Here is an 11,772-nt window from a genome sequence, read left to right on the forward strand (position 1 = left end):
TTTCTGAAAAAGGACGATGACTCTGTATATATATCATGCTATAGTCCCTGAAATGGGCAGGGCCCTCAATTCTCAGTGTACCTTTGACCCTCTCTTGTCCACATCAAGATTTCTGTATGTCTTTGGGAGCATAGTGTGTGCCAACCTGAGTCTTTCCACCATTGAGCCCCTGGAATGCAGCTTCTTCCAGCCTGCTTCCCAGACTGTCCCATCCTGTTTTCCAAAGCCTCCAGAATCTCACCCCTTAGATGTTGCTTTTTCCCACTCTGGCCCCACTGATCATGAGAGATTTCTCTTCTCATTGCCTCTAAAGACAAGCAGTTGGATTTCTCTTGTTTGAAGGTCTTTTTATTCTTAACTAATCACCATGGGGACACAGCAGAGAGAGCAAAATAACAAGCCCAGGTCACAAAGTTTAGGGAACGTTACATAATTTATGCTGCTTCAGACTTTTCCTACAGGTGCTGGCAGTTTGGCCAAGTGGAAAGTGGCCATCCGATCTGGGTCCAAATCCCGGTCTAGCCACTTACCAACTGCTGTCCTTCAGTCAATCAGCTACTTACCCCCACTGAACCTCAGTTTTCCCTCTCGAAAATGGGGAAAATAGCACCTGCCTCCTGGTGTAGACGTGGAGGAAATTACACATACATACACAGCACCACACCTAGCGCCCAGGATGGAACACGTGCTCCACCCAGAACTGTGTTTGCTGAAAGAGTCACTGGGAAGGTCCTTGGACCCCAGCTCTCTATTTTCTTCATTCCTAAAGATGAGGGTCATGAAAACCTCCATGAAGAGTCTCCATGAAGGCCACTTTTCAACCTTACAGGCTGCAGGTGGAATCCGTACAACCATGGGCATCAACCAGCCTCTCCAGCTGCCCCATTCGTCTGTGGTAAGTGACCGTAGTTTTTGAGGATGCAGGATGGGGCTGGTGCCCTCCTCATAGGACCTGAGACACAAATATGGATAAAACGTCCCCTGAGAGGAGTACCTTGTAATTCTCCTTTCTCACTGAAAAGTCAAAGCCAACTGTTCTATTTCTCTTCCACATTCTCTCCTCCATCTCAAGGTAGTGAACATCAGGCCTTATCGTTGCTCCTGACGAGGTAGGGAGGCAACGATATGCAACCTTGTTCACCATCCTGGAACATGTTTCACATCAAAGCTGAATTTCTCTTGGGCCCCTGACTATCCCTGAACGCTGAGTTAGAGGTTTTCTTATTGATGAACCTGGTCAGAGCTTCGTAGTTAGCTGGGAGAGTCAGTCGCTGCCCCTATCTGGTTGGGCACTGGTCAGGCCACAGTGTTCCAGCACGGCCCCCCTCTGGGGATCCACATCCACTTCCTTAGTCTCCCTTGGGGTATTCCCACACTTCGGCCCCCTTTGAGGTTTGGGATTAGGTTAGAATTTGGATCCCCACAATCACTCAACAGAAGCTCTCTGGGAGGGCACGATGGTGGGATTGGGTATGCAGAGCTCCGAAACACGCTTCATTATCCCTGGGAAAAGAAACCAAGCTTACTGAGTGCTCCTTGTGCTGCCCACCAGTTGCAGAATGTCACATGCACCATCTCATTCTGTTTGTCCACAGTCCTTCGAAAGCAGAAAAGAGAGGCTGAAAAGGGGCAGTGAGTCTGATGTGTGCCTGCAAACTCAGAGGGCAAGTTTCTGTTTGGGAGTTGGGTCAGGAAAACCCACGCATGGAGGCCAGGAGTAAACCGAGCAACTATCTGTTGAGAAGAAACCAAAGAATCTGAAACTATAGGAAGTTGCAATCAGGTGACCCGATTCTAAGGAGACCAAGCAGGAGTCTTTGGAACCCACTTAGCAGATACCTACTCACTTGTACTTTATGGTTTGGTGAAAGACTATATGGACCAAGGGGGAGAAGAAGACTGAAGAATAGAACGAAGAAAATCCTCAAAGACCCAGAAGTGGCCCAGCCTTTCAACACTGTCCCGTAGGGAGTGTCTGCTGCCCCGTGGGCCTCGCCATTCTTATTTCTGAATAGATGGAATCTGTGACGTATCAGTCTACATAACTCGGCATCCCCACTCATCTCGCAAGCCCCTGATTGAACTTCAACAGCATCTGGTGTATCGGGAAAGGCAGGTGAGAGGTGCCGAGGTGGGCAACTGTGCTTGCATGGCAGGTGCACTTCCTGTCTTAAACCAACAAGCAGGCACTCTGACTCGTGTCTCAGTCTCTAAGTGCTGCATGCCCTGTAAGCCCGAGGCATGTGCTTCTTCCCTCTGAGACCTCACCTGCTCGTAGCCCTTGCAACATGTTCTTACCAGGACATCTGCACACACTCTAATGAACAAGACAACCATTATTCAACCAATAAATCAATGTGGATGTGCTTAGAGGTTCCTTATGGAAATAGAAATTGGAGGACAACAGAGTCGGTGTTAAGTGTAAAACATGAAAGGCTGAAGGTGATTGTAAGGTGATGCTCAAACATGTGGACTAAAGGAGGAGCATCAGAACCGAGTATCTTCTCTTCCCGGAGATAAGTATGTATACCGGGTCATTTTATCTCTACTGGGTAATTCCCATTGTCCAGAGAAGACACAATGTGATCCAGGGAGCTGTGTGGTAGTTACGTAATATTCACCAGAGCCTTTTTCTTGCCTTGGTGACTTTTCTTTTTTGGAGGAGAATACTTCAGTTAGAAATGTCAGCCAATTGATAATATTTATAAAGGGCATTTTAGTCACACAGTGTGAAGCTGGAAGGGAGATGAATTATATGAGACCTAGTTTCTTCCAGAGCCTCTTTGTACAGCTGTGCAGGCTGTACACTGCACAACCCTAGAGTGTGCTATTGGCACCTATAGTCTGTGCAACTGCCCCCCTCCCCAGGTTGTTCAGTGCAATATGCGGTGTATGGGGGGCTCTGTCACATCTAGAGAGCTTAAAATACAGTTTGCATTTGAAGGTTGCAGCTACGTTGTGGAGCTCCCCGCAGTGCCTCAGATGCGACACAGTTTGCTCAGTGTAGGAACGGGGATTGGAAACTGTGAATTCCTTTTGTTAGTGGTTTGGTGCATATTCATGAGAGGAACATTCCAGTGAAGTGACTAGAAATGAATGTATAGGAGAATCCTAGCATGGGAAGAAGCCGAAATGTGAATAAGAAGTAACTGTCTGCTCCAGCCCCACCTTTGGGAGCCACGGTGTCTCTTCAGGAAGAACGACCGACTGTAAGAAATGTGCTTTCAAGTGCTGTGCCTCATCCTATATCACCATTGTCTAGTGACACCTTAAATATAATTGGCTGGAAACAATTTCCCAAAGCCACTGTGAGAATGAGTCAGCGTGGTCTATTTGAACTTGTGAGTTAATGTGGAAGCATCTGCCTATTGAGAAATAAGAGTAGTCTGTATTAGTCAGCTCTGGCTGCCGTAACAAAGCACCACAGACTGGGGGGCCTAAGCAACAGGAATTAATGGTCTCACGGTTCTAGAGGGTGGAAGTCTGAAATCAAGGTGTCTGTAGGGTTGATTTCTTCCGAAGCCTCTCTCCTTGGCTTGCCGATGACCACCTTCTCACACGTCCTCACATGGCTTTTTCTCTGTGTGCGTGCATCTGTGTCTCTCTCTGTCCAAACTTCCTCTTCCCATGTGGACGCCAGTCAGAATGGATGAGGGCCCACCCTAATAGCTTCATTTTAACTTAATCACCTCTTTAAAGGCCGTCTCCAAATATAGTCACATTTTGAGCCACTGGGTCTTAGGGTTTCAAGATACAAATTTTTTTTTTGGCGGGAGGGGGAGGGGGGAGCACAATTTGGCCCGTGGAGCACCTGAAGCATTGTAGGGAGGAGCGAATGATTGACAGAAGGTGGACTGCAAATCGCAGCAACGGCTCGCCAAGAAATATAACACCCGGTCCTCCTTTCCGGGTCCTTGGATCTAAGGCAAACCTGTTGGGAGGAATGTGATGGAACAGAGTCTGAGGACTTTGGAGATATCGTAGCAAGGCGTCTGCATCTTGTGACCATCAGAGCAAGGTAAACAAATGGAAGAGGGCAGGGGCGCAGACTGTATCGCTGAATAAGAGACTCCATATTGAACTTACAGACCCGCTGGCCCCAGAAGGCTACCCACCTAAGATAGCACCGTCACAGAAGACACACACATATGGCAATATCTGAATGCAAGGACCCTCCATGTCTAGTGTGGAGAGTTAAATTAAGGTGACATATGTTTAACCAGTGACATAAGTTTAAACTCTGTTTGTTGAATGAATCCTCCTTTTTTATGATCTGTGTAAAAACAATGAAAATACTAAATAATTATGACACAAATTATTGAATGCTGGAATATGCTAAGGGGTTATGTACCACATATTACCCTGAATCCGCACAGCCCTTTGAGGTGGGTTTTAATTGAGACCCAGGACCCAAAGTCCAACCAAAAATAGATGTCAGCTCTGGGGTTTAGCCTGTAGCTCGGTCTGCTCCATAGCCACAGAGTGAACCACTGGGCTATGGGCTAGTGCAGAAGGTTCTGGAAGGCAGGGCTTGGGGGCCAGAGCCTCAGTTTTGTCAGTAGCCGGGCAGGCCATCCTTGTCTCTGGCTGTTCCCACCCATGTCAGAGAAGGAACCTCGGTGGAGATGGGTGGTAAGGAAAGCTATAAAGTTCCCCGGACTCAGTAAGCAAGGATGGCATGCGAAACAGTGTGTGGGTCTCTGCTTGCAGACAGTGTCATGGCGACAGTGATGGTGGGTGGATAATTGGTGTCTCTTCTCTGATTCTACATTCAATTTCCTTGGTCGGAGGAATTTGATTACTCAAGAGGCTGAGAAAAGGAACGTTGGTAATAAAGCTCAAAGAGATGTATTACACTCAGATCTTTAACCTTTTCCGTGCTAAGCAATAATTAAATCCTGCCTGTTTGACAGCGATGGATGGCTGAGGACCTAAAAAATTTTAGCCCTGCTTCCGAGGGATAACTTTTCTTGCATCTAAACAAACCCCAAAATGATCACGAATTAAACTTCTTTCTTTGGAGTCTCTGCCAAGAGACCAATTTTGATGGGTGTCTAGTTCCAGAAAGCATAGTATGGACATGCTTTTGGTGGTTGCCCATGAGAAAGATGGTCAGTCTTTGTTTTCATTGTATTACTTTCTCATTAAAGAGTAGTTGACATACAATGTTGTATTAGTTTCAGGTATACAACGTAGTGATTCAATATTTATGTGCGTTATGAAATGGTCACCATGATGCCTAGTTACTATCTGTCACCATTAAAAAGTTGTTGACGATATTATTGACTGTATTCCCTATGCTGTACATTACATCCCTGTGTCTTATTTATTTTCTAACTAGAGGACTGTACCTCTTAATCCTCCTCACTATTTCATCCATCCCTCTGTCTCCCTTTCCTCTGGCAGCCATCAGTTTGTCCTCCGTATCAATGAGTTTATTTCGGTTTTGTTTTGTTTTGTCTTTCTTTTTTTTTTTTCAGATTCCACTTATGAAGTGAAATAATTTCCTCTGTCTTATTTCGCTTAGCCTAATACCATCCAGGTCCATCTATTTTGTCATAAATGGCAAGATGTCTGTCATCCATTTTTATGCCTGAATAATATTCCATTGTAAGTTTATATACCGTATCTTCTTTACCCATCCATTAATCCAAGGACACCTAGGTTGCTTCCGTATCTTGGCTATCATAAATAATGCTGCAATGAATAAAAGAGTGCATATGTCTTTTCAAATTATTGTTTTCATTTTCTTTGGGAAAATACCTAGAGCTGGAATTGTTGGATTGTGTGGTGGTTCTCTGAGGGGTCAAGGAGTTGAGTTGCCTTGATGATTTGTAACTCACACATTTAGCAGCGAGAATAAGTTTAAACATTTTAAGAACTTTTCCTAATATAGTAGAAAGAGTATGGCTCTGTGGACCCAGGGACCTGGTTCCTAGGTCCACTCTTTAGTGACCTGTTTGTCCTCTCCGTATACGGCAGGCACTTACCTGACATGTGTGGCACAAATGGATAAACCAATGAACTGGATGTGCGACCTTGAGTAAGTCCTCATATTTATCTGCTTCAGTTTTCTCCTGTCAAACTTAGATAAAGCTTGACCTCTGAACCTCTCAGGCATGTGGTGAGGGTCAGATGAGAGAACGGAGAACCATAATCCTGGCCAACATGTGTCAGAATTCCATCAAGACAGACACTCTTCAAAGTGTTTCCGTAGCTCATCTCTTTTATCACTAACAGTCATCTTCTAGATTGACAGCAGAATTCCTCCAAAGTGTGTCTGTCTTTAATTCCTTTCGTTTCAGTCTCCCCTCAGGCTTTTACCCCCACCCCTTCGCCAGAGGGCTTCTTGTCAAAGTCGTCAGTGACGCCACATCACTAAATCCATCACCAGTCTGTGCTCCTGTCTTATTTGACCTCTCTCTTCAGCATTTGCCCCAGATAATCCGTCCCTCAAAGCCATTTGCTGCCACCACAGCCCCGTACCTCCCCTATACCCTACACACCACTGGCCCCACCTCAGAGTCCCTTCCCTGGTTCTGTGGGGGTACTTAGCCTCCATCCCTTCCACCTCACTCACTCAAGGACATCATTATTATCCATCCAACCACATCAACATTTGGGGAAAATGGAAGCCACACACTTACAATCTAGCCCAACTCCCCTGCTTGGCAGGTGATGAACCAGGGCTCCAAGGTCATCTAACTGGCTAATGATAGGGCCCTAAGCCCCACCTCTTGCCTCTTAGTTCAGCACTCCAGAAAGTAACACCTCCTACAAGGAAAAATACAAACACTGCAATGATGTACAAATCAAGGCTACGGGACTTTGCTTTCAACTTTGCACTCCAACCTTCAACTAATGGAACTTAAAATGATGCTTGAACCGTGTCTATAGCTAGTAATCAATTTAACTTTCATGACGGGGCTTATTGCCATCACTCTGTATCTGTCAGGAGCTCATCTGATCTTTTTGATGAGGAGAAGATGGCCCCAGAGGATACTGTCCAAGAGTAAAAGAGGTGTTAGAATAATCCCAGTGAAGCTCAAGGCAGAGTGAGTTACTTTTGAGCTTTCTTTATGTATATTCTTAGACCTGCTTTCAAATACATTATATGTATGTGTATATGTGTATATATATATATATATATACACACACATATATGTATGTATATACACATACATTGTGTATATACACATACATTATATGTATGTGTATATGTATATATATATATACACATGTATATATATATATATATATACATATACACATACATATGTGTGTGTGTGTGTGTGTGTGTGTGTGTGTGTTTGCTAAGCCTCTACTATGTGTCTACCATCAACTGGTTATTTTTACACATTAAGACACTGAACACTCATAGAACCCTATGAAGCAACAACAATTATTTATTGATCACCTACTGTGTGCCAAGAGCTTGACGTTCATTATTTCCGATCCTCTCAAATCCCCTTCCTTTCTCAAATCAGAAACCCAAATCAGAGTCCAGTGTTTACCACTGGTCCCTGCAGAAACATGATTGCTATTCCAATTTTATACACAGGTAAACTGAGGCATGAGGAGATTTAGTGACAGGCAACAACATGCAGCAGTAATGAGTCGACCCCAGAGCAGGGTCAACCTGTTCACTTCCTACCTCACTAGCTGCTATGGCCTTGTTACATTGGTCCGCTCAGACCAAACTGCGAGCATGTGGGTATCCAACTCACATAACAGAATGCAGGTCAGAAAATCCCAGCGGGATTGTCTGAGATGGCCCCAAACGCTTCTGAGAAGAGGCCACTACACTTCTGGCGGCTAACCCAGGCTGCTGGTCAACTTGGGAAGCTGAGAACACATCACTTGCTTTTCCTTGGAGTCTGGCTGCAGTTCAGACTTGGGAAAATCACACTGTCAACAGAGGAAAGAGTGTTCCTCTAAGTACAGGAGCCCTTTTGAAACCTCACAAGAGATTGTAAAAAGCTCTGGATGTTGTTTACAAAGTAATCAGATTAGGGAAAGGAAAACGAAGTTGGCCCTGCATTGGAGAAGCAAGGTATAATTAACAAGAACAACAAACACAGGGAAAGGAGAACAATGCTGACTTCTTAGTTTTATTTTTGCCGTTCTGCTTAGCTAAATGAATCTTTTGAGTCAGTCCTTTGCTATAAATATAGACTAATCTCTGTTTCTTCCCCCCGAGTACTGGACAGATTTGTACCCATGTCTTGCTATGAGTCAGAAAGGAAGGATATTTATTATGTACTGACCATGTGAGCATAGTGTAGTCAGCTAGGAGCACTGGATTCATCTGCTCAGGTCTTCCTCGTGGAATCCAGTGAGGTTAGCTTCATTTTCAGCCTCTCTTCTGTTCATCTGATCTCCTGTTGATGCCATCCATTGGATGAGTTGAATTAGAAGCCAGAGGAGCCTGGGTGACTCAGTTCTTGAAGTTCAGCATCTGTGGACACTGGGAATGTGTGGAGGGTAGACAGTGAATCTGGAGAGGCAAATTGAGACTGACCACCATGGTGCCCATGCTGATTGCTCTGAGGTAGGCATGATGATCTGATGAGGAACTTAACTGGCCTTGAACTCCACTCTGTGATTCTGCAGATGACTGGGGCTCATTAGCAAGCCTAGGTCTTCCCACAGAACATCTTCAGGATCTTTCCAGGTCTGGTAAACTACACCTGCCAGCAGGAAGTCATTTGACAGGATGGACAGAGGTCCACCTAGGAGCCAGGAGACCTGCCACACAGTATGTAACCTTGGGCAAGTCTCCATTCTGAGCCTGATTCCTCATCTGTGAAATTAGTGGGTTTGACCTGATCCAGGGACCTCAGCCCTCTCTGTGTATCAGAATCTCCCAAGAAAATTAAAAAACCACCATTTGCCTGAGACTCACCTCCAAAGATTTCATTTCACTTGGCTTGAGGTGGGGCCTGGGCACTGGTGTTTAGAAACATGGTCCAGGTGATTCTTGTGTTCAGCCAGGATTGAGAAACACTGGACGAGACCAACATATCCAGTTCTGGAATTTCACTTCCAGGGACTAAGGTCCCTTCAGTTCTAAAGCTCTATTTTTCTATGAAAATAGCACAGAAGGCAGTGAGCATTGTATTAAGGATCTGATGGTACATTTGTGATATCTGTTCCTCACCACATTCTCGAGGCTGTCATAGTTGTCGTTTTCATAGTTGAAGTAACTGAGGTCAGAAAGTTCTGACATTCACTCAGCAATATTTACCAAGCACCTACTGTGTGTCAGGTACTGCTGGGGATGGATGATGAATGAAGCAGAAATTCTCATGGAGCTGTTCTCATGGAGATCAAGTCCGAGTCTAGGAGATGGGTAATGGGGGCTGTCATAACCCCCTAGTTTGTCTGGGATCATTAACACCTGTTCATTATTTTTAGTATGCCCTTTTACTCTCAAAATTGTCCTGATTTGGTTGATAAATTATCTTTTTATTCTACAGATAATAAACAGATAATGAACAAAATGGTTTCAGATGGTGATAAAGGCAATGAAGAAAACAACCACAACATTGTCTTGTAAAAAAAAAAAAAAAATGCCATGACTTAGACACATATTTCTCAAAGTCTTAAGCTTCAAAATGCTGTGGTTGAGTTATTCCAGAGAGTGGCTGCTTAGACTGGGTAGTCAAGAAACACTTCCCTGAGGAGGTGATACATGAGCTCAGGTGTGAATAACAGAGACCTAGGAACAACAGGCAATGGGAAGAGTAAGTTCAAAGGCCCTGAGGCAGGAATAAATCTGTTGGGTTCAAGGGACCAAGTATAGTCACTGTGGTGAGGCTCATTGAGCACCTGGGAGGTGGGAGAAGATAAGATCTAAGAAGTGGGGAAGGCAGGTCTTGAGGGCTTTGTTGGCCATGGGAAGATTTGGATTTTATCCTATATGTGATGGGAAGACTTTACAGGGGTTTAAGTTGGGGAGAGCCATGATCTAATTCAGTGGTCCCCAACCAGGGGTGATTTTGTCCTTTAGGGAATATTTGGCAATATCTGGAGACGTGTTTTGTTGTCACAACTGGGGGAGCAGGTGCAACTGGGATCTAGCGGGTAGAGGCCAGAGATGCTGCTAAGCCTTCTACGTCACACAAAGTGGCCCTCTCCCCACATATACACACAACAAGTAGATATCTAGACCCAACTGTCAATAGTGATGAGGTCTTAAAAGGTCACCCTGCACTGATGGTGGGAATGTAAAATGCTGCAGCCACTATCGTAAACAGTACCGTAGTTTCTCAAAAAATTAAAAATAGAACTAACATATGACACCACTTCTAGGTACTTACCCAACAGAACTGAAAGCAAGATCTTAAAGAGATATCTGTTTACCCTGTTCGTAGCAGCATTATTCACAATAGCGAAGAGGAAGAAACCCAAACTTCCATTGAAAGATGTACGAATGAACAAAATGTGGTATATGCAGACAACGGAATATTATCCAGCCTTTAAAAGGAAAGATATTCTGACACATGCTATACACGGATGGACCTTGATTGCATTACACTAAGTGAAAGAAGCCAATCGCAAAATGAGAAACACTATATGATACCACTCAGATGGGGTACGTAGAGCAGTCAAACACAGAAAAGGAAAGTTGAATGGTGGGTGCCAGGGGCTGGGAGGAGTGGAAAATGGGGAATTATTTAATGGACAGAGGGTTGTAGTTTTGCAAGATGAAAAAGTTCTAGAGATTAGTTGCACGACGATGTAAATATTTTTTCTCCCAATGTTTCATTTAAATTCAAGTTAGTTAACATATAGCGTAGTATTGGTTTCAGTTGTAGAATTTAGTGATTCATCATTTACGTACAACACCCAGTGCTCATCACAAGTGCCCTCCTGAATGCCCACCACCCACTTAGCCCATCCCCCACCTACCTCCCCTCCAGCAACCCTTAGCTTGTTCTCTATAGTTTAGAGTCTCTTATGCTTTGCCTCTCTCTCTGTTTTTATCTTATTTTATTTTTTCTTCCCTTCTCCTATATCCACCTGTTTTGTTTCTTTTTTTTTTTTTCAACGTTTATTTATTTTTGGGACAGAGAGAGACAGAGCATGAACGGGGGAGGGGCAGAGAGAGAGGGAGACACAGAATCGGAAACAGGCTCCAGGCTCCGAGCCATCAGCCCAGAGCCCGACGCGGGGCTCGAACTCACGGACCGCGAGATCGTGACCTGACTGAAGTCGGACGCTTAACCGACTGCGCCACCCAGGCGCCCCACCACCTGTTTTGTTTCTTAACTTTCACCTGTGAGTGAAATCATATGATATTTGTAATATTCTTAACACAACCTAAAAATGGTTAAGATGGAAAAATCTTATGTTTTGCATGTTTTAGTACAAAGAAATTAACAAATTATTTCAGCCGTTGAGTGGAGAATGAACTGTGGGATGGCAACTATGGAAGCAGGGAGACTGGTTAGCAGGTTATTGTGGTAATCCAGGCTAGAGTTAATGGCTTGCTGCGGTGGGCAGCAGTGACGATGAGAGAAACAGATTAGGGACGTGTTTGGGTGGTAGAGCCATAGGGGCTTGCGGATGGTTTGCATGTGGGAATGAGGTGATAGGCCCAAGGTCATTCTGCTTATAAATGGCAGATAAGGGACTGGAACTCAAGGCTGACTCCAAGGCCCACACTCGCCTTCTCTCCAAACATCACACCTTCCAAATCATCTGATGGATTAGAAAGCTCATTGGGATAGCATGTCTTGCCATTTGGGTCAGTTCATGCTATTGGGT

Source organism: Lynx canadensis, chromosome F2 (assembly GCF_007474595.2).
Source record: "Lynx canadensis isolate LIC74 chromosome F2, mLynCan4.pri.v2, whole genome shotgun sequence".
NCBI lineage: Eukaryota > Metazoa > Chordata > Mammalia > Carnivora > Felidae > Lynx > Lynx canadensis.